This window comes from Orbicella franksi, chromosome 3, assembly GCF_964199315.1.
Source record: "Orbicella franksi chromosome 3, jaOrbFran1.1, whole genome shotgun sequence".
In the NCBI taxonomy this organism is placed as follows: Eukaryota; Metazoa; Cnidaria; class Anthozoa; order Scleractinia; family Merulinidae; genus Orbicella; species Orbicella franksi.
This window is the reverse complement of record NC_138147.1, coordinates 24838248-24861813: the sequence shown is the minus strand read 5'-3', so window position 1 is coordinate 24861813 and position 23566 is coordinate 24838248. Positions and strand designations below refer to the sequence as shown.

The 23566-nt window shown below is 39.0% G+C and overlaps 10 non-coding genes across 10 annotated transcripts; all 10 read left to right on the top strand.

Moving 5' to 3' along the window:
* Positions 1-2677: 2677 nt before the first annotated feature.
* Positions 2678-2759, top strand: Trnal-aag (transfer RNA leucine (anticodon AAG)). The gene has a single exon. It is a non-coding gene; the product is annotated as a tRNA-Leu (tRNA).
* Positions 2760-4138: 1379 nt separating this feature from the next.
* Positions 4139-4220, top strand: Trnal-aag (transfer RNA leucine (anticodon AAG)). Its single transcript has one exon. It is a non-coding gene; the product is annotated as a tRNA-Leu (tRNA).
* Positions 4221-4730: 510 nt separating this feature from the next.
* Positions 4731-4812, top strand: Trnal-aag (transfer RNA leucine (anticodon AAG)). Its single transcript has one exon. It is a non-coding gene; the product is annotated as a tRNA-Leu (tRNA).
* A 5779-nt stretch (positions 4813-10591) lies between these two features.
* Positions 10592-10673, top strand: Trnal-aag (transfer RNA leucine (anticodon AAG)). Its single transcript has one exon. It is a non-coding gene; the product is annotated as a tRNA-Leu (tRNA).
* A 519-nt stretch (positions 10674-11192) lies between these two features.
* On the top strand, positions 11193-11274 carry Trnal-aag (transfer RNA leucine (anticodon AAG)). The gene has a single exon. It is a non-coding gene; the product is annotated as a tRNA-Leu (tRNA).
* A 700-nt stretch (positions 11275-11974) lies between these two features.
* On the top strand, positions 11975-12056 carry Trnal-aag (transfer RNA leucine (anticodon AAG)). The gene has a single exon. It is a non-coding gene; the product is annotated as a tRNA-Leu (tRNA).
* Positions 12057-15396: 3340 nt separating this feature from the next.
* On the top strand, positions 15397-15478 carry Trnal-uag (transfer RNA leucine (anticodon UAG)). Its single transcript has one exon. It is a non-coding gene; the product is annotated as a tRNA-Leu (tRNA).
* A 779-nt stretch (positions 15479-16257) lies between these two features.
* On the top strand, positions 16258-16339 carry Trnal-aag (transfer RNA leucine (anticodon AAG)). Its single transcript has one exon. It is a non-coding gene; the product is annotated as a tRNA-Leu (tRNA).
* Positions 16340-17620: 1281 nt separating this feature from the next.
* On the top strand, positions 17621-17702 carry Trnal-aag (transfer RNA leucine (anticodon AAG)). Its single transcript has one exon. It is a non-coding gene; the product is annotated as a tRNA-Leu (tRNA).
* Positions 17703-18981: 1279 nt separating this feature from the next.
* On the top strand, positions 18982-19063 carry Trnal-aag (transfer RNA leucine (anticodon AAG)). The gene has a single exon. It is a non-coding gene; the product is annotated as a tRNA-Leu (tRNA).
* Positions 19064-23566: the final 4503 nt, after the last annotated feature.

Here is a 23566-nt window from a genome sequence, read left to right as displayed (position 1 = left end):
CGTCATGATAGCCCAAATAAACCACGCGGGATGTTGGGAGATTACGAGAAAAGTTTGTAAACCTCGAGCCGTTAGCCGAGTGATTGGCAAGCTTTTTGAGTATTGTCCCAACATCCCGCGAGGTTTATTGCGCCATTAAATCCATGGAAAGAGTGATTTATCGTTTTTATAAAATAGCTATGGAACATTTTTGTCAAAGAGGAGAAAATTTATCGTACTTTCGAGATCAAGTTGCTTATTTTAAACAATTTTATTCAGGATGCGGCAAACCATTGACATAAGCTGAAAGAATGAAAGCATAAGCTCAGCGCAGCACACAAGATCCGCAAAGCAAAGCGACTAAAAAATTTAGCGTTATAAATGTTTTAGGAAAGGAAAGGAAAGGAAAAGGTTATCGATGAAAGACAGAGAGTGCATTAGTGCATTAGTAGTGCAAACTTCATGCGCTTCTTAAGACCTTGGCGGAGTTATTCAACGATGACTTTAAAAGGTTTTTCAAGTGGAAAAGAGGTTGGTTCTAAAAACACTGCTTCGGGAATTTATTTACTTATGTTGAAAGCTATGAAGTCCGTGTTCCTCTGATTTTGCTGAATGATCAACTATTACTTGAAAGCTTAATGGAAACTTAATTCATCGTTAACTCAAAAGAAATCTTTTACCAAGTTTCTTAATAACCCAAATTGATCAGTCAGTCAGTCGTTGAAAGCCCTCTTTCTTCTAAACTCAAGCGTAAACAGAAACGGCTTTTAATTTTTGCCATGAAAAAAAGGTCAAGTATTATATTCTAGTCCTGTTGTTCTCAACAACACTCTACGTATATGTTGAAGCTATTCGTGATTTTGATATCTCAGGCAGGGAAAGCGGAAAATATGTATAAAGCTTATGCGCACGTTAGTGTTCTAAGTGTCCAGTTCTTTTGCAGTGCTGTCTGAAACCAGTTGTTTGTCGGTACAATAACGATAGATTTCTGACCAATCAAAGCGCGCGTAGTATCTCAGTCACTATAAATGTGAAAAAAAAAAAAAAGATAAAAAACACTTTTTGCTATGAAAATCTCATAACAAAAAACGCCATCAGCCTTAACTCTTGGACATACAAGCCAACTCATATCTCCACCATAGTACAAACAGAGGGGGGGATTGATGGAACCATGCCCCCTCCCCTCCACTTCTTGGATTTCGTTTTTTTAGAGCGCGGCGAAATAAATTTACCTCGATTAGATAGCCCTGAGCTTCCTCTACAAGATGATACCATTTCTGAAGATTATGACGTCATTTGACGTCAAATGACGCCATTTCAACCGCCATCTCGGATTCGCCATCTTGGATTTCCCTATTATTTCAAAAGTCAAAAACTACCAGAAATTAATGTAAAATCAAGCCACAATACTTTAGAAACGTACGAATTCGCGAGTTTCTACAAACTGGTAAAGAACACTGACAAAAATACAAAATTGTGTTAAAACCAAAACTACATAAAATTTGATGGTTGCCATGGCAACGTCAAAAATAATAGACATACAATTGACCCTGCAAAGGATGAATGAATAGCAACTGACAGTGTCAGCCCCTTAAAGTAAATTGTTTCCTCAAAGATTTGAAAAAACGTTATGGGAGCGTTTTATGCCTGGTAGCGTGGTCAGTGGAGGCAGAAACTCGTTTTCAGGAGATTGGAGAGGACAACATTGGGGTATATTCCAATTCTAAGAGGTTGATGAGGACCATGTGCTCCGGAGCAATATACGAATTAAATTTGAACTTGTTATTGCATTCGCATGCTTCTTGTATTTTGTATCATAATAACCGTACAAAAAGATACTACGTACTCGCGCCCTTGAAGAGACTGGTGCCTTACACCACTAAAAAAAGTGTTAAAAATTGTTCACGGAATGTCATGGATATGGATCACGACATCTGTCATGACTCATGCGCGTAAAACCGCCGACATGGTTTTACCTTTTACCCTTTAGACCGACAACAGCCTGTTCTCAAGGACAGGTAAGTTCTGACTAATGATAAACACCCCTAGATTTGCCATGCTTTGGAAGCAATATAAACCACATCTGGTAGCGTAAGCGAGTGGTCTAAGGCGCTGGTTTAAGGCTCCAGTCTCTTCGGAGAGGTGGGTTTAGAATCCCACTCACCTCTGCTGCTCAGTTTAATTTATGCACCATAAGTTCCTGGATCGTTGCTCGATTTAAGACTGTAATGTTTCTCCAACTATAACTAGCGGCAGTTTTATTGTCTTAATCCCGGTCCTCACTTGCGACGCACGGATAGGCATAAGCAAAACCACAGGTATAAGAGAAATACAACGCTAGCAGGGACGACCAGACATAAGCATAGGAATATAACTATGCCTATATGCTTATGCTTATGCCAAGCATGTCCTCACTGGACCTTCTAGCGAAAAAAGCATAGACGTAAGCATACGCACAAACATTTGCAAACGGCTTATGCTTTGGTCGCAGCCTTCCCCAGTAGCCCACAAGTTTCTTATGTTTATGCTCATCCTTTTGCTTCCGTCGGTAGTGGGGACCATGCCGGTTTCATCGATCATGTAATGTTTTTCTTTTAAGATTTTGTGGCATATCTTTTCTTGGTCTGAAATAAACAGCAACCAGTAGCTTTTAGTGGTGAAATGGAAGATGGTTAAAGGTGATTCCCCCTCCATATCCGGTAGCGTGGCCGAGTGGTCTAAGGCGCTGGTTTAAGGCACCAGTCTCTTCGGAGGCATGGGTTCGAATCCCACCGCTGCCAAGTTTCTTGTTTTGCAGTTAACATCATGATAACGCAAACAGTCATGGTAGCCGTCATCATAAACATAAGCAAGGTATAACGACGCAGTTACATGTTAATAATTAAAAAGCACCTTTTTCTATGAAAATTTCATAACAAAAAGCGCTAGCAGCCTTAATAGGTGACTGCATGTTACTTTTTCATTAATTCTGGCTACCAGGATTACGCTTTTGTATCTTACACATTAAACAATATAACAGGCGATTTCCGAATTCGCTTGTGCATGATTTGATTTGCATGAAAATGAACATACAGGTGAAAGTCATTTTATATGAATGGTTTCGAATGAAGACTTGCTTTGACACAGAGGCGAAAGGCACTTCTCGCTTTGACACAGAGGCGAAAGGCACCTCGGAAACTGTCGATCCCTTCAGGATTTCCTTTACTCTACTGGACTAAAATCAACTGGAATAATTTTACCTTGTGTTTAGGTGCAAAGTCGTTAATTTAAAAATATTTAGCGCTTCATGTCCGGTAGCGTGGCCGAGCGGTCTGGGCGCTGGTTTAAGGCACCATAATTCTCCGTGATTATGATAAAAAAAATACTAGGAACTGGAACTGAGGGGTGCGTTCTAAGCACAAGGTCAAAAATCGTATAATAGCTCCAATCACATTGCCAAATGGTCGCCAAATTCCTCCTGGAAAGAGCAAAACAACTCGTATATATCCCAATTCCGTCCTCTTCACCGTCATAATTTACATTGGTTATGATAAAAAAAAAAACAACAACAACAAAACAAAAAACAACAAACAACAAAAAAATTACGAACCGGAACTGAGGGGTGCATTCTAAGCACATGGTCAAAAATCGTATAATAGCTCCAATCACATTGCCAAATGTTCACCAGATTTGTCCTGGAAGGAACACAACGACTCTAATATATCCCAATGCCGTCCTCTTTACCGTCCTGAAAGTTATCTAGCCATATAAAAACGAAGTGTTACGAATAGGAGTCATGACATTGCTCACTCATTATTCATCCGCGTAATCAAGCACACCTGTTCGTTAACTTTTAGACCGACGACAACTTCGGGCCGGTCAGTTCTGACAAACGATAAGCGCCCTTAGATTTGCCATGTTTTGTTGGCAGCATAAAACGCATTGGTAACGTGGCTGAGTGGTCGAATCCCACTGCTTCCAATTTATATTTTTGCACAATGAGTACTTCAATTTAAGATCAATACGAAACTTACTTTTTCATCAGCTGCGACAAGTAGCACGTTTGTGTCTTATTAATCATACGACGTTTATCTTTCAAGATTTTGTTGCATATTTCTTTGCTGTCTGAAATAGACAGCAACCAATAAGATCTGGTGATTTAATTTGACACTCTATATCCGGTAGCGTGGCCGAGTGATCTAAGGCGCTGGTTTAAGGCACCAGTCTCTTCGTAGGCGTGGGTTCGAATCCCACCGCTGCCAAGTTTCTTTTTTTGCAGTGAACGTCATGATAACGCAAACAGTCATGGGTAGCTGCTGTCAATCATCAACATAAGTAACGATGCAGACGCAGTTAGATGTTGATAATTGACAAGCGCCGTTTGCTACAGAAATTTCTCAATAAATAGCTATATCAGGAGCATGAACAGCGCATTAGCGCATTGGCTCGCCTCCAACGAATGTGTGAGTAAGTGAGCGCCATTGGACTGCCTGCTAAAGCTGATGGATGAGGTCATCAATAAGCTAAAAAAAGATTAAAACACCAGGAAAAAAAAAGTTGGGATTAATAGACTAATTTCGATATATTAAAATTCAGCCTGAAACAATAGACCTCAGTACGAGGCTCTGGGGAATAACTACAGAGTTTGTGAGGTTTATTCCCCAGAGCCTCGTGCTGAGGCCTATAAAGTCAGGCTGAATTTTAATATATCGAAATTGGTCTATTTGTTGATCATCTCGAAACTTCTTAGAATTGGTTGGCCCTCCATATGTGGTAGCGTGGCCGAACGGTCTAAGGCGCTGGTTTAAGGCACCAGTCCCTTCGGAGGCGCGGGTTCGAATCCCACCGCTGCCAAGTTTCTTTTTTTAGCAGTGTGCGTCATGATAGTTTAGCTAAACCACGCGGGATGTTGGGAGATTACGAGAAAAGTTTGTAAACCTCGAGCCGTTAGCCGAGTGATTCGCAAGCTTTTTGAGTATTGTTCTAACATCTTAAGTGGTTTATTGGGCCGTTAAATTCATAGAAAGAGTGGTTTGTTGTTTTTGTCAAATAACTATGGAACATTTTTTGTCAAAGAGGAGAAAATTTATCGTACTTTCGAGATCAAGTTGCTTATTCTCAACAATTTTATGAAAGAATGCGGCAAACCAATGACAGAAGCTGAAAAAATGAAAGCATAGGCTCAGCGTAGCACACAAGACCTCCAAAGTAAAGCGACGAAAACATTTAGCGCTATAAATGTTTTAGGAAAGGAAAGGAAAGGAAAAGGTTATCGATGAAAGACAGAGTGCATTAGTGCATTAGTAGTAAAAAGTTCATGCGCTTGTCAAGACCTTGACGGGGTTATTCAACGATAACTTTAAAAAGTTTTGCAAATGGAATAAAGGTTAGTTCTAAAAACGCTGCTTCGGAAATTTACTTACTTATGTTGAAGGTTATGAAGTCCGTGTTTCTCTGCATTTTGCTGAATGATCAACTATTACTTGAAAGCTTAATGGGAACTAAAGTCATCGTTAACTCAAAAGAAATCTTTTACTGACCATCTTTTTAATAACCCAAATTGATCATTCATGCCCAGCTGTAATATATCAGAACTGCGTGTTCCACAGTCCGTAGCAAGCGCTCTTTCTTCTAAACTCAGGCGTAAACTGACAGAATCGGCTTTAAATATTTGCCATGGAGAAAAGGTCAAGCGTTATATTCTGGTCCTCTTGTTCTTAACAAAACTCTATGTATATGTTGAATTAAAAGCTATTCGTAGTTTTGATATCACAGCCAGGGAAAGCGAAATATATGGAAAAAGCTTATGTTCTCGGTAGTATTCTGAGTCTCCAGTTCTCTTGCAATGCTGTCTGAAGCCAGGTGTTTATTGGTACAATGAAGAGAGATTTCTGACCAATCAATGCGCGCGTAGTATTTCGGTCACTATAAATGTGAAAAAGATAAAAAGCAATTCTTGCCCCGAAAATCTCACAACAAAAAGCGCCATCAGCCTTAACCCTTGGACGTACAAGCTAACTCATATCTCCACCGTGGTACAAAGAGAGGGGGGTTGATGAAAGCAGCTCTCCCCACCCACTCTGGATTTTGTTCTGTTAGAGCACGGCGAACTAAATTTACGTTGATTAGATAGCCCTGAGCTTCCTCTGCAAGATGATACCAGTCTTGAAGATTATGACCTCATATGACGTCAAATGACGTTTGATGGTTTCCATGGCAACGTCAAAAATGATAGACACAACATTGACGAGTTAAAATTTCTGCAGAGGATGAATGAACAGCTACTGAAAGTTTTAGCCCCTTAGAGTAAATTGCTTTCTCAAAAGTTTGAGAAAATCTTACGGGGGCGTTTCATACCTGGTAGCGTGGTCAGACGGGGCAGAAACTCGTTTTCAGGAGACTGGAGAGGACAACATTGGGATATATTCCAATGAATGAGTTGCCAGTGATCGGATACCCGCGTTTGCGCAACGAACTCTGGGATCGTCAGGGGGCAAACATATCAAGTCGCTAGAAGGAAATGTATGGCGAAAAGTTGTTTCGACGCCCAAAAACATGGTTCTGGGGAGAGATCAAGGCTTTTTCGTCGTCTTTTTATCGCGAATGGATTTTGGCAATGTTGATACATGGGAAATGTAAGTTTTTGTTTGAATAACCGTGAAATAAGTGATAAAATTTACCGATAAACTCCGTTTTGCTTGCGTAAGGTTTATTGTGAAATATATTGACGAGAATATTGAAAATTTCACTACACCCCTGATCTCGAGAGGTTACCCGGAGCAAATGGTACAAAGGACCCTCCGAATAGTTAAATATAAAGACAGAAAAGAAGCTCTAAGACAGAAATCGAAAATGCAGAAGGAACTACTACCCTTTGTGTCGGGCAATTTCACTCAATCGTCAATACCAAACTTTGGAAAGTATAATCACGCACAAATGGCACTTTTAAATACAAATACTCAGAGATAAATTCAAGGAGCCACCCTTGATCTGTTATAGAAAAGGAAAATCGCTGAAATACGTGCTTGTAAAAGCAAAACAAAGGCTTTGAGGATCACAGTAACCAGACAGCATGAGTCGCGCGGACTCATTTATCGTTAAATCAACCCGAGACAGTACAATGATCGCCACCGGGCTTATTTCCAGTATTATTTGTATGACTGAGCTTTCAAATAAGCTAAAAGTAGCCTGTACACAACTTAAAAGGCTTTACTGGGTTATTTCCTCTCGATTTATACCTAATTAATTTTGTAATATTTTCAGACCATTACGCGATGTAAATTTCACACTAAACCTCACGCAAGCAACGGAGTTTATCGATAGATTTTGTCACATATTTCACGGTTATTCAAACAATTACTTACATATTTACATATCAACATTGCCCAAATCCATTCGCGATAAAAACGACGGCGAAAACGCGATGATCTCTTTCAAAACTCGTTTTCTTGTACTTCGAAACAACTTTTGGCCACACATTTCCTTCTAGCGACTAGCAATGTTTGCCCCCTGACGATCCAGAGTTCTTCACGCAAACACGGGTATATCCGATTACTGGCATCTCATTCATTGCTGTGTCTTTCCAATGGGAATTAATTTGACGACAAATTCTGAATACGATGTGTTCCGGGCCATTATACGAATTAAATTTGAACTTGTTCTTGCATTCGCATGCATTCTTGTATTTTGTATCCTAATCACCGTGCAAGAAGATAATACGAACTCACGCCCTTGAAGAGACTGGTGCCTTACACCACTAAAAAAAAAAAAAATGTTAAAAATTGATTACGGAGTGCCACGAATATGGATCTCGACATCTGTCATGACTCATGTGCGTAAAACCGCCGACATGGTTTTACCTTTTACCCTTTAGACCGACAATAGCCTGTTCTCTCGAACAGGTCAGTTCTGATGATTGATAAACGCCCCTGATTTGCCATGCTTTGAAACTGATATAAAACACATCTGGTAGCGTGGCCGGGTAGTCTAAGAGCTGGTTTAAGGCTACAGTCTCTTCGGAGGCGTGGGTTTGAATCTCACTGCTGCCAAGTTTAATTTTTGTACCATGAGTACCTGGATCGTAGCTCGATTTAAGACTTAGCGTTTTCTTTAACTATAACTAGCGGCACTTTTGTTGTCTTAAGGTTACAGTATACTTTCAGGTCGGCAATTTCTTTTAATTTGGATTTTTGAGTCAAAGTAGTGGTCGAAGAATAATCTCTAATTTCGGAGAAAAAAAAATTAAAAAGACTAAATATTGGCGGAGAAATGGTGGTTTTACCTTTTCACCGGAAGTAAAGTTTACCTCTTGATTGACAGCCCTATGGCGCGTATGCAATCAACCGAGACAATTTTCGCTGGAATTGCCGCTTTTCATGTGACGTCATCATTTTCCAAAATAAGAAATTACCAGTCGTTCTGAAGTTTTAGTTTCATCAGATGTAAGACCCCTTAATAACTTGATGTTTTACAGCGTTTAAGGTCGACAGGGTTCCTCATTTTGAAATAGGGCACGTGTGAATTTCCAAGTTTATGCGTTGGGTGACATTAAAAAGGCAGCCCGATAAGGCTCTGGAGTAGTCAAAAAGATGAGTTATTGCTCAAGTTTTTGCTAACTAAACAGTTGTTGCTCTAGAAAAAGTGCTAATTTCAATGTTTCGGAGCTCTAGAGTAATTGCTTTTCGTTTCAATGGCAAAACTCGATGACAGATGTTTCTGTTACTTTACGGTCGCCATGTTTGTGTCCCTCCGAGGGGCACAAACATGGCGACTCCATACAACGCTCTGTAAATTTGTCTGTGGCACTTCTCCGAATAACGGGAGAATGAAAAACTGCACAAACCTAAATCTTGGCGAGGTTGTTTATATATCAATCATCTTTCATATCCCAGCTTCTCGACTTAATTTATTGAATGGTTATGATTTTTATTTTTGATTGCGTGACATTGCAAACCAGTCATTACCTATACGGATGTAACGAATTGACTACTCGACTCAGTTGATCAGCATTGTCGTTCTGACTACCAAGCATTTTTGGTATTAGGTGTAATTTTATTAAGTTATAAGTAAACATAGACCGCGTTAAAAACATTGACCAGTTCGAAAAAGCGAAAACTGCGAAGGACGAATGAAAATACATCACTAAGTGAAGCGAAAGTTCGTCTCGCGGATGAAGCTATGGCTATCGTGTAAGGCGAGCAAAAAAAAACAAACAAACAAACAAAAAAACAAGCGAGGTTTGAGAAAAGAAACGTTCTGTAAAAATTTGGGAACTTGACAGCAATAACAAGGATGTTGAGAGAGACTCCGATGAATCCGATACCGACGAATCGTTGGACTCATTAATTAATTAACCATTGAGATCCACTAAAATATTATCCATGCACGGTTGACTACGCACAGTTGCTCCGCCGCACTATCTTTTATTTGTTTTCTTCGCCCAGCCACTCAAGCGTTAGTATCCTTTTTCGTCTTCTCCATTTTGCCAGAGTGACCAGCTTCAAGAAAAACCGAGCTACAGAAAAATTGTCTCTCCGCCTTCGGCGCCTTGAGCGCATTGCGAAACACAAAGGTTTTTTGGAAATTCACGCGTGAATTTCACCAGGAGGTTATCGGTAGTAAACTTTCCTTGCACTGATTGGTTCAGTTATCTGAGAACCCAGTTAAAGGCGTTTGTGGACGGAGTTTGTTTGCGAAGCAGAAGAGTTTTTTTAACGCTGTTTTCTCGAATAAATTTTTTGCTTGAAGCAGACACTTTAAAGAGTTATAACTCAAAGGGAAATTGTTCAATTGCCCTCAAATTCGGACAGTAGCTAGTGTAACATGTAATCTACATAATCGTGTCTGCGAATTTTCAATTTCGAAAGATTTTTTCTTCGAGAGCGATTTTTGTACGATCACTCTACATTTTTTAAATCCTATTTCGAAAATGTTCTGTAACTTTTTACTGCAATTGGATATGGCAAAACGCAGACACGTTTTTTAAGCGCTTTGGGCCCTGAAACCGGGGAAAAAATGAAATTGGCGAAAAACAAAATTCGCTGTGACTTGTACCTTTCAAAAGGTGATTCGGGCGCTCGCATTTAGGGGTCGTGAAAATTCGACAATTCATTTTATTTCAAAATTCTTGGTATAGTTTCATAGCCAGCTCTATAAGCTTTAATTTGATATGGGGGTTTAGTTATCTACCGCTTAAACTGCACGCGCTACATCGCTCGCACGCGAGACACCCCTGAAGGTATACGGTAACCTTAAACCCGGTCCTTACTTGCGACGCTCGCATAGGCATCAGCATAACCACAGGCGTAAAAGAAGTAGAAGACGACCAGACTTAAGCATAGCAATATACTTATGCCTAAATGCCCAAAAAAGCAAAGACGTAAGCATACGTACAAGCACCAGCAGAAGGCTTTTGCTTTGGTCGCAGCCTTCCCCACTAGCGCACAAGTTTCTTATGATTACGCTTATCCCTATGCTTCCGTCGCAATTGGGGACCATGCAGGCTTCATCGATCACGTAATGTTTTTCTTTTAAGATTTTGTGGCATATTTTGTCTTGGTCTGAAATAAACAGCAACCAGTAGCTTTTAGTGGTCAAATTGAAAATGTTTAAAAATGATTCCGCCTCCATATCCGGTAGCGTGGCCGAGTGGTCTAAGGCGCTGGTTTAAGGCACCAGTCTCTTCGGAGGCTTGGGTTCGAATCCCACCGCTGCCAAGTTTCTTGTTTTGCAGTGAACGTCATGATAACGCAAACAGTCATGGGTAGCCGCCATCATAAACATAGGCAAGGTATAAAGACGTAATTACATGTTGATAATTAACAAGCGCCTTTTTGTATGAAAATTTTATAACAAAAAGCGCTAACAGCCTTAATAGGTGACTGCATGTAACTTTTTCATTAGTTCTGGCTACCAGGATTACGCTTTTGTATCTTACACTTTAAACAATGTAATACGCGATTTCCGAGTTCGCTTGCGTCTCTGTTTCAACACGAGTCTTCGTGCAAAAACCTTTCATATGAAAATGAGTTTGAATGAACATACAGGTGAAACTCATTTGATATGAATGGTTTCACATGAAGACTTGCTTTGACACAGAGGCGAAAGGCAGCTAGGAAACTGCCGATTCCTTCAGGATTTCCTTTGCTCTATTGCACCAAAATCAACTGTAATAATTTTACCTTGTGTTTAGGTGCAAAATCGTTACATTTAAAAATATTTACCTCTCAATGTCCGGTAGCGTGACCGAGTGGTCTAAGGCGCTGGTTTAAGGCACCAGTCTCTTCGGGGACGTGGGTTCGAATCCCACAGCTGCCAGGATTGCCTTTTTTATAGAGATTATGATAAAAATAATAATAATAATAATAATATTAATAATAATAATAATAATAATAATAATAATAATAATAATAATAATAATAATAATAATAATAAATGCTAGGAACTGGAAGTTAGTGGTGCATTTTAAGCACACGGTCAAAAATCGTATGATAGCTTCAATCACATTGCCAAATGGTCGCCAAATTCGTCCTGGAAAGAACACAACAACTTGAGTATATCCCAATGCCGTCCTCTTCACCGTCCTGAAAGTTATCTAGCCATATAAAAGCGAAGCGTTACGAATAGGAGTCACGACATTGGTCACTGATTACTCATGCGTGTAATCAAGCACACCTGTTTGTTACCTTTTAGACCGACGACAACCTCGGGCCGGTCAGTTCTGACAACTGATAAGCGTCCTTAGATTTGCCATGTTTTGTTACCAGTATAAAACGCATTGGTAGCGTGGCTGAGTGTGTCGAATCCCACCGCTTCCAAGTTATATTTTTACATAATGAGTGCTTCGATTTAAGCATCAATACGAAAGTTACTTTTTCATTAGCTGCGACAAGTAGCACGGTTGTGTCTTATTAATCATACGACGTTTATCTTTCAAGATTTTTTGGCATATTTCTTCTTTGTGTGAAATCGACAGTAACCAATAAGTTCTAGTGATGAAATATGGTACTCTATATCCGGTAGCGTGGCCGAGTGGTCTAAGGCGCTGGTTTAAGGCACCAGTCTCTTCGGAGGCTTGGGTTCGAATCTCACCGCTGCCAAGTTTCTTTTTTTGCAGTGAACGTAATGATAGCGCAAACAGTCATGGGTAGCTGCTGTCAATCATCAACATAAGTAACGATGCAGACGCAGTTAGACGTTGATAATTGACAAGCGCCTATTGCTCCAGAAATTTCTCAATAAATAGCTATATCAGGAGCATGGCGGCGCATTGACGTATTGGCTTGCCTCCAACGAATGTGGGAGTAACTGAGTGCCATTGGCCGGGACTGCCTGCTAAAGGTGACTGATGAGCTCATCAATAAGCTAAAAAGATTAAAACACCAGGAAAGAAAAATTTGGGATTAATTTATTGATCATCTTAAAACTCTTTAGAATTGCTGTGCCCACCATATCTGGTAGCGTGGCTCAGCGGTCTAAGGCACTGGTTTAATTAAGACACCAGTCTCTTCCACGGCAAGAAAACCCTCGTTGACCGTTAATTTTACCAAACGGTGAATACCAGGTAAATACTGTATTAACCGTCCGTTTTCTGATCTCCAAAAACATTCTGTTAATTCGGCGTTTTCCTTTTGTGATCGCCAGGAAAACATGAGAATAATTCATTGTTTTCATGCTCTTGAAAAACGCCGGTGGACACTTTGTTTTCCACTGCGTGTTCTTTCGTTTTCCCAAGCGGGTTAATGTAGTGTTTAATTTGCAGGAGGTTTCCCAAGTCTAAATGTTGACGGTTAACACCAGGAAAACTACACGTTCACTAGCAATTTTCCCGCATTAGAAAACTTCTATTGAACACCTGGTTTTGATACGCATTCATAGTAGTTTTCCCGAGCGCGTAAATGCTGTGTTTGTCAGAGGTTTTTTGGGTGTACATGTTGACGGTTAACACCAGGAAAACTACACGTTCACCAGCAATTTTTCCGCATTAGAAAACTTATATTGAACACTTCGTTTTCCCTCGCGTTTTCTGTAGCTTTCCCGAGGAGGTAAATGCAGTATTTGTCGCAAGGTTTTCCGGTCTACATGTTGACGGTTAATACCGGGAAAACTTGACGTTAACGAGCAATTATCCGGCATAAGAAAAGTTCCATTGCACACCTCGTTTTCCTCTACGTTTACCGTAGTTTTCCTGAGCGGATAAATGCAGTGTTTGTCGGAAGCTTTTGGGGTCTTAATGCGGACGGTTAACACAAGGTAAACTTGACTTTCATCAGCAATTTTCCCGCATATATCAAGAAAGTCTTAGTGACAAATGCAGTATATATTGATCGGAAGTTTCCCAGGTGTAAAGGTTGATGGTTAACATTAGGAAAACACAACGTAGACTTGCAATTCTCCCGCATAAGAGAAGTTCCAACGAACTTCTCGTTTTCCTTCGCCTTTTCTGCATTTTTGTTCAGTAGGTGAATTCCGACGTTTCTTAATATCTAACCAGTAGCAGTAAATATAGGAAAAACATGACGTTTACCCCTAAGTTTCTGCATCAGACCAATTTTAATTATTAACGTTACGTTATTTCGCTGAAAGTTTTTCTGCAGTTTCTGGCCGAGTTAGTGAATCCAGAGGTTTTCTAACTATATTCTAGGAAAACTCAAGTGCACATCAGGAAAGCAGTTTACCCTCTGGGTTTTGAGAGCTGGTAATGGGAACTTTGTTTAGGGTTTACAATACGACCTTTAAAGTAGGTGAGATGCATTTGGCATTTTATTTATTTATTTATTTGTTTTTATTTCGCTCACAAACACTGTACGTCATAAACAAAACTCGACAAAAGAAATTAAAATAATAAATTAAATTAATAAATTAAGTTAAATCAAATTTAATTAATTAAATTAATCGATAAATTAATGCGACAAGGAAGCCTAACGAGGCTGAGAGCTTATATTATTAGGCTTCCTTCGGCTTATTAACTAAACTCTTGGCTAAGTGCAAAGTAAGTAAAAACAGAAAAAATTACGTGACAGAATGACTCAATAAGATAATCCTTAAGATTTTTTTGTTTTAAACAAATATGGAAGGAGGGGTAAATTAGTGAAATGGGCCGACCGGTTTAGACCATTTGGTAGTTTGGTGATTTGGAATGGTTGGACATGTGAGATGGTTGGTCATTTTTACCGGTTTGAGCATTTAGATCAGTTAAGACCTTTTGGCAGTTTGGTGATTTGAAATGGTTTGAACATTTGAGATGGATAATTTGGTCATTTTCGCTGGTTTGGACATTTAGACCGCTTAAGACCTTTTGGCAGTTTGGTGATTTGGAATGGTTTGGACATGTGAAATGGATTGTTTATTTTTACTGGTTTGGGCATTTAGACCGCTTTACACCTGTCGCAGTTTCGTGATTTGCAACGGTTTGGACATTTAAGATGGATTGGTCATTTTCACCAGTTAAGGCATTTAGACCCATTTAGTCATTTTGGCAGTTTTGTAATTCGGAATGGTTTGGACATGTGAGATGGATTGGTTATTTTTACCGATTTGGACATTTTAGACCAGTTAAGACCTTTTGGCAGTTTGGTGATTTGGAATGGTTTGAACATTTGAAGTGGATTGGTCATTTCACCGGTTGGGTATTGAGAGCGGTCTAGACCTTTGGACAGTTTGGTGATTTGGAATGGTCTGGTTATTTGAGATGGATTGGTCATTTTCACTGGTTTGGACATTTAGATCGATTAAGACCTTTTGGTAGTTTGGTGATTTGGAATGGTTTGGACATGTGAAATGGATTGTTTACTTTCACTGGTTTGGGAATTTAGACCGCTTTACACCTTTCAGCAGTTTGGTGATTTGGAATTGTCAGGACATTTAACATAGATTGGTCATTTTCACCGGTTAAGGCATTTAGACCCAGCAAATTTAGCCTAGCAAATACCCACTCTTTTTTAACTTTTCTCTTTCTTTCTCTCTTTCCTTCTCTCTCTCTCTCTCTCGTTTTCTCTCTTTCTCTCTTCTTCTTCTTTTTAGCTTTTTTTTTTGTTTGTTGCTATCAAGTTAGATAAATTTGTATTCATTGCCAATATAATGTATTTATTTAGAATAAAATTCGTATGACGGCTCTGAAACACATCGTATTGGAACATTCGCTAGTAGAAGGAACACAAAAAATAAAATATATCCCAATGTCGTCCTCTTCATCGTCCTAAAAGAGAGTTTTGGCCTGACCTGACCATCTAAAATAAAAATTAAAAAAAAAATTGTTCGCGGAATGCGTTATGAATATGGGTCAGTCATGACTCATGCGCAGGTAACCACGCAGAACTGCTTTTTACCCTTAGCCCTTTAGACCGACAACAACCCGTTTCCTCGAATTGACCGGTCATTACTAATAAATGATAAGAGCCCCTAGATTTGCGATGCTTTGGACAAATGTTAAGAGCATCTGGTAGCGTGGCCGAGTGGTCTAAGGCGCTGGTTTTAGGCACCAGTCTCTTCGGAGGCGTGGGTTCGAATCCCACCGTTGCCAAGTTTCGTTTTTGCATCATGAGTACCCTGGTCGTTTATAGCTCGATTTAAGGCTAATACGAAACTGTAACTATTTTATTAACTATGAATAGCGGCACTTGTCTTGTCGATCATATAGTGTTTTTCTTTCAATATTGGGTACTTATCTACAATGCTAGAGTAGGCCATGCTGATCTAGATCACCAAGACCTTTTTTTGTCAAACTGTAGTTCGACAGAAAACGCGCAATTCGAGTTAATTAAATTACCAAATGCCACAGGCAAAGCAAATTTTTTTAAAACATTCGTTTTATTACAGGTCTATCCATTCTTGGAACAAACTATCAACGGATATAAAAAGCGTGGACTCATTTCATACTTTTAAAAGGAGGCTTTTAGATTTTTATGATGATAAAACCCTTTGTTATAATCTTCCAAGTAGTGAGGCTGTAAGTTAATGTCATTTTAAATTAACTTGATTGTAAATAATATTATATGATAATTATTACTACTTTTACTACTACCTCCACGATTATAATTATTATTACTATTTTGTTAATACTTATTGGGGTTGAATATGAATTCCGACATCGTCCTGTTTTCTGCTCCAGTTGCGGATGCTATTTTCTTTTGTTTCTTTTTGTTGTACATGCAACAAATTCAATAAAGTATATTATTACATTTATTACATTTAAAGTATCTTGTGGCATATTATTTTCTTGGTCTAAAATCAACTGCAACCAATAACTCAGCTGTCCTAATAAAATGAAAACTTGTTCCAATTGCCTGGCCCTCCATAGCTGGTAGCGTGGCCGAGCGGTCTAAGGCGCTGGTTTAAGGCACCAGTCTCTTCGGAGGCGTGGGTTCGAATCCCACCGCTGCCAAGTTTCCTTTTTTGCAGTGTACGTTACGATAGTCCAACTAAACCACGCGTGATGTTGGGAGATTACGAGAAAAGTTTGTTAACCTCGAGCCGTTAGCCGAGTGATTTGCAAGTTTTTTGAGTATTGTCCCAACATCTCATGTGGTTTATTGCCGGCGCCGTTAAATCCATAGAAAGAGTGATTTATTGTCTTTATAAAATAGCTATGGAACATTTTTGTCAAAGAGGAGAAAATTTATCGTACTTTCGAGATCAAGTTGCTTATTTTTAACAATTTTATGAAAGGATGCGGCAAACCAATGACATAAGCTGAAAGAATGAAAGCATAGGCTCAGCTCAGCACACAAGACCCGCAAAGCAAAGCGACGAAAACATTTAGCGTTTTAAATGTTTTAGTAAAGGAAAGGAAAGGAAAAGGTTATCGATGAAAGACAGAGAGTGCATTAGTGCATTAGTAGTACAAACTTCATGCATGCGCTTGTTAAGACCTTGGCGGAGTTATTCAACGATAACTATAAAAAGTTTTGCAAATGGAATAAAGGTTGGTTCTAAAAACGCTGCTTCGGAAATTTATTTATTTACTTATGTTGAAGGCTATGAAGAATGCCATAAAAAAAGGTCAAATATTATATTAATGGCACCATCCCCCTCCTCCCCCCCCCCCCCCCCACTTTTGGGATTTCGTTCTGTTAGGGCACGGCGAAGTAAATTTACCTCGATTAGATAGCCCTGGGCTTCCTCTATAAGATGATACCATTTTTGAAGATTGTGACGTCATTTGACCCGCCATCTCGGATCTGCCATCTCGGATCTCCCTATTATTTAAAAAGTCAAAAACTACCAGAAATTAATGCAAAATCAAGCCACAATACCTTTGAAACATACGAATTCGCGAGTTTTGACAAATTGATAAAGAACACTTAAAAAAATACAAAATTATGTCAAAAAAGTTGATTTTTGTCTATATGCTTATGCTTATGCCACCCACCATGTCCTCACTGGACTTTATAGCGAAAAAAGCATAGACGTAAGTATACGCACAAGCATTAGCGGACGGCTTATGCTTTGGTCGCAGTCTTCCCCACTAGCGCACAAGTTCCTTAAGATTATACTTATCCTTATGCTTCCGTCGCAAGTGGGGACCATGGAGGCTTCATCGATCACGTAATGTTTTTCTTTTAAGACTTTGTGGCATATTTTGTCTTGGTCTGAAATACACAGCAACCAGTAACTTTTAGTGGTGAAATAGAAAATGGTTAAAAATGAATCGTCCTCCATATCCGGTAGCGTGGCCGAGTGGTCTAAGGCGCTGGTTTAAGGCACCAGTCTCTTGGGAGGCGTGGGTTCGAATCCCACCGCTGCCAAGTTTCTTTTTTTTCTGCAGTGAACGTTATGATAACGCAAACAGTCATGGGTAGCCTCCATCATAAACATAAGCAAGGTATAAAGACACAGTTACATGTTGATAATAAACAAGCGCCTTTTTCTATGAAAGTTTCATAACGAAAAGCGCTAACAGCCTTAATAGGTGACTGCATGTTACTTTTTCATTAGTTCTGGCAAGTCAGGATTGCGCTTTTGTATCTTACACATTAAACAATACATTAGGCGATTTCCGACTTCGCTTGTGCCTTTCAAAACGAGTCTTCGTGCAAAAACTTTTTTACATGAAAATGAGTTGGATTTGCATTAAAATTATCATACAGGTGAAACTCATTTTATATGAATTGTTTCACATGAAGACTTGCTTTGACACAGAGGCGAAATGCAACTAGGAAACTGCCGATTCCTTCAAGATTTCCTTTGCTCGCTCTATTGCACTAAAATCAACTGTAATAATTTTACCTTGTGTTTAGGTGCAAAGTCGTTACATTTACAAATATTTACCGCTTCATGTCCGGTAGCGCGGCCGAGTAGTCTAAGGCGCTGGTTTAAGGTACAAGTCTCTTCGGAGGCTTGGGTTCGAATTCCACCACTGCCAGGATTACCTTTTTTATAGTGATTATGATTAAAAAAAAAAAAAAATTAAAAAAAAAAAAAAAACACCGGGAACTGGAACTTATTGGTGCATTCTAAGCGTAAGGTCAAAAATCGTCTGATAGCTCCAATCAAATTGCCAAATGGTCGCCAAATTCGTCCTGGAAAGAACACAACAACTTGAACATATCCCAATGCCGTCCTCTTCACCGTCCTGAAAGTCATCTAGCCATACAAGAAGCTTGGTAAAAAGTAAAGTGTTACGAGTAGGAGTTACGACATTGGTCATTACTCATGCGCGTAACCACGCACACCTGTTTGTTACCTTTTTGACCGACGACAACCTTAAACTGGTTAGTTCTGAAGAATGATAAGCGCCCCTAGATTTGCCAAGTTTTATTGCCAATATAAAACGCATCTGGTAGCGTGGCTGAGTGGTCTATGTTTTCGAATCCCACCGGTTCCAAGTTATATTTTTGCATAACGAGTAGTTTGATTTTCGACCCAATACGAAACTAACTTTTTCATTAGCTGCGACTAGAAGCACGTTTGTGTCTTACTGATCATACGACGTTTATCTTTCAAGATTTTGTGGCATATTTCTTCTTGGTCTGAAATCGACAGCAACCAATAACTTCTAGTGATGAAATATGGTATTCTATATTCGGTAGCGTGGCCGAGTGGTCTAAGGCGCTGGTTTAAGGCACCAGTCTCTTCGGAGGCGTGGGTTCGAATCCCACCGCTGCCAAGTTCCTTTTTGTTTTTTTTGCAGTGAACATCATGATAACGCAAACAGTCATGGGTAGCTGCTATCAATCATCAACATAAGTATCGACGCAGACGCAGTTAGATGTTGATAATTGATAAGCGCCTTTTGCCCAAGAAATTTCACAACAAATAGCTATATCAGGAGCATGGACGGCGAATTTGCCCATTGGCTCGCCTCCAACGAATGTGTGAGTAAGTGAGTGCCATTGGACTGCCTGCTAAAGCTGATGGATAACGTTATCAATGAGCTAAAAAGATTATTTAAAACACCAGGAAAGAAAAAGTTGGGATTAATTTTTTGATTATCTTGTAGCTATATTTAATAGGTGACGATAGGCAAAAACGAAACCACGCGAGATATAATGAAACCCATATAGGGGATGGAGCAGACCTACATAGTTATTAAGATCTTTATAATGATGCCATCATGAAAAGGTATTCAAATATTCGTAGTAGAAAGTACAAGTGTAAAAAAACCACAAGACTAAGTAAAGACCTCAAAACTTTGCATGCTTTAAATTTTTTTGGCACAAGACGAGATCAAGGCGCAGAAATCCCAACAATTCACGATGTTTCTCTGGGGCAACATCGAAGAATGTGATTGGACTGCCTCTCAGAGGCGCCTGTACTGAACACGTCTATTTTCTCAACCAGTGAAATACTGAGGAGAAAGATAAGAACTCTGCATTTTGACGGTCAGTTTGCTTGGTTGTTTTAATGGCTACACACGGTTCTTGGTTTATGTATAACATAATGACCGGGGAAAAGAGAGGAAAAAATCACGAGCCCTCGCTACGCCTTCGTGAAGATCTAACAGTCCGCCATCTTAGTTAAAGGATGCTGCTGGATGCACGGTGATGCCTCAAATATCATTAAGTCATTAGTATCATTTTTTTTTTTTTCGTAATGGACATCGATCTTGTGAAGTTTATACTACTTGTTACTGTAATACCAAGGCTTTGGCTGAACTTGGTTGCGTCCCGAGGTTGCATAACAATGTCAATGGCTGTTTCACATGTGCGAGTACGAACTATAAATTGTAAAGTAGAGAACGATTGCATTAGTACAACGAAGACTCTGCGGAAGCAAGATCCACGATACAAAATGATTGCCAAAGCGATATTTCTACTGTGTTTCGTAATTCTTTTGCAGCCGGTTTGGGTTCTTCTTTTATCACGAACAGACGGTAATTTTTCTTTTAATTACTCATCGTCAATTTTTAAGCGCACCGTTGAGTGTCTTTTTATATATATTTTAATTTTAAACTAGCATTTAAGACACGCGATTTTTCCTGTACATCAAGACCATTACGGCCTTTTAAGAGATGCAATTGCTGAAATGATTAAAACAATTCTTAACTTCGCTGAGGAAAGATGTATTTGAAGCCATTTTCGGTTTTCATTATTTTGCTGTTCCTAAGTTTTTAGGGCTAAGAGCTTTAAACGGAGCGCGAACTTGTCATTTGTATTAAAACGCCGACTTTTTTTTTTTCCCCAGGCTCTAGTTTCACAAGTGCTTAACTTTTGTTTATAACTGCGATGATCAACCATACTTCTTCAATAAACAAAATAAAGCATACTCATGCGCCTTTCCTCGCCAAAGGGATGTCACTGGGATATATTTGATAATAAAAACGCTCTGAACAGTAATGGAACCACCCGACAATGACATAAAGTTAACGTCTTAATATTTGTCGTTTTTCAGAACGGATTAAACCCGATGGAAATGCTATTGAAGCAAAGGTTAGCGTTAGCACAGTCAGAGATGAATTAATGTATAGCGATGAAGATGATGCGGATGACGATTCCGACGGCGGAGGTAAGACAGTAATTTTATAGCCTTGTAGAATGAAGGCTAAAAATATAAAGGGATACATTGATAATTCATTCACAAAACTTACAAAAATACAAAGCCTGAGTAAAATCATTTCAGAAAATTTATCTCCGTGACTTACGTTCTTTTGGATGTTGTCATCAAATGGAAACGATTCATTTTAGACGCCAATTATCATTGTGGAAGATAGGGTTGGTTTTATTTTGCAGAGTTAAATATGTTTTATTGCTATTAATATTGAGGATGCTATCTCCTTAAGGATTACATTTTTTATTAGAAGTAGTTTTTTTTGTACTAATTTTAATTTGTTGTAAAAATGGATCATTATTTTGGGGAAATATGATTTACTGAAAGTTGAAAGAAGTTAACTCTGAACAATTTCGTCTTTGGGATTAGCGGTATAACCTAAATGTGAAGAGCAATATAATATCAGATATCCTTTGACCACCACAAGTGCTATATAAGACATTAACAAATTCCTCCCATTCTGACTTGTCAGCTCTAAGCTGGATGGTGATTAAAAAAAAAAAAAAAAATTCAATTAATTATCCCAGTTCTTTCCTGCTCTGTATTTATTTTCCAACATATTCGAGATTTAGGGCATTATACCAAACTCCGCTTGGTATTTTTTCGAAAATGTTTTGTAAAAACTCGCGATAAACTTCGACAGAAATGCTTTCTTTTTTGACAAATACAGTATATTTTGCGGAAAAGATGGAAGAGTACTCGTTAATTGCTCCGAAAATCAGAGTAAATCGGATCTACATTTCAAGGACTCTGACTAGATATTATCAGTGTAATCGTATCTATAGCAAAATTCTCTTTCGGGATTGGTTCTCTACGCGCCCATTTTTCACGTAATCAGCGCGCGATCACGTGGGTGCCCAATGACAGGTATGTATTTGGATACCTGAAATTGGATACCCACGCGATTCGCACGTCAATTGCGCGCGCTTTACTGACTTCCTTCGTTTCAGACGTTTTCTTTGAAAATAAGTTCTCAAAAGACATTATTTCCGAAATGTGTTATATATACGATTAATTAGTAATTGGACCTCGTGCGGTAAAATTCAGGGAGTAACCGTGCTCGTAATTCAAATCGGCCTATCGCTTCGTGCTTGTCCGATTTTGAAATTACTTGCACGATTACTCCCTAAATTGAGGCTTCGCCTCATGGGCTATTGACCCGTGGCCCTTGAGGGCGAAGGGTCTAATTGTTTTAGTATCACCCAATTAGTCGGACAGAAAAGGCAATAATAAAATTAGCAAATGCAAGTTGAAGAAATATTTATTTGGGAATAAAACGAAAGAAAGCGTCACGCTCGATGGCGACAATTTCGCTACTCGATGACTATTACTAATAGTCCCCTAGTAGCGTAGCCAATCAAAATGCAGGATTTGCATTAGTCCACTAGTTGGGTGATACTAATTACTATTATTAATAGAAAGCTGTTTGTTTGAAATTGTGTTCTGAACCCAACTAATCCCTCGTCAGAAAATCGGACAAACAAGGGTTATTTACCGGAGCTGCATGCTAAATCTACTAACTGATCAAACTTAACCATGTATTCTTCCGAAACTATATATATATATATATATATAAAAAATAAATTCTTTGAACTTTTGCAACAACAAAATAACACTGAGAAGTATTTCCTTTTGGATTTGAACCAAAACTAGGTTTTCAATGATTCCAATTGCTGTTTATATACTGCTAGAATTAACAAAAGAGGATGGTGATTAAAGAAGAGTCGTTCTTTTCATTACATAGAACACAAATCAAGAAAAAGAAGCTGAAGAGATTTTTAAAAAAAACTTCAACACTGATTTCTTAGCTTTGTCCGTCATGCCTTTGGAAAAAGACGTCAAGCTTTCAATTGCTTTCTTTCCACTCCATTAAGTTAAAAAGTTCCTTCAAAAATGAGAAAATATAAAAATAATTTAATGCATACCTAACAGCTAAGAAATCATCAACTATTAGTTATCTAAATCCAATAAGAAAACTAGCGTATATCAAAATTTTAACACGTCACATACTCTTGAAATGCGATATCGAGCAAAGTAAATTAAAGAAAATTAATAGCTGGTCCTCAAAAGCCATTGTTTGAAAATAATTGAATAATATATTTTACTTAGATCTAGAAAGTAGCGAAGACAGCGACAACAAGGACAGTGATGATGACGGCGGAGATAACAGTAGCGAAGACAGTGATGAAGACGAAGTAGAAGAAAGTGACGAAGACAGTGATGATGATGATGATGATGATGATGATGATGATGGAGATGACAATGTCGAAAAAAGCAATACTGAAGATGAAGACGATTAAGATGGAGATGAAGATGAGAGTGGCGAAGATGACGACGATGATGATAAAGATGACAGTTGCGAGGACAACGACAATGACAATAAAGACGACAGTGGAGAAGACGACGACGATGATGATGAAGATGGCAGTGGCGAAGATGACTATGATGACAATGAAGACGACGGTGGAGGAGACGACGATGATGATGACGATGAAGATGACAGTGGCAAAGATGACGATAATGACAACGAAGACGACAGTGGAGAAGACGACTACGACGATGGTGAAGATGACAGTGGCGAAAATGATGATGATGGCGGTGTAGATGGCAGTGGTGAAGATGA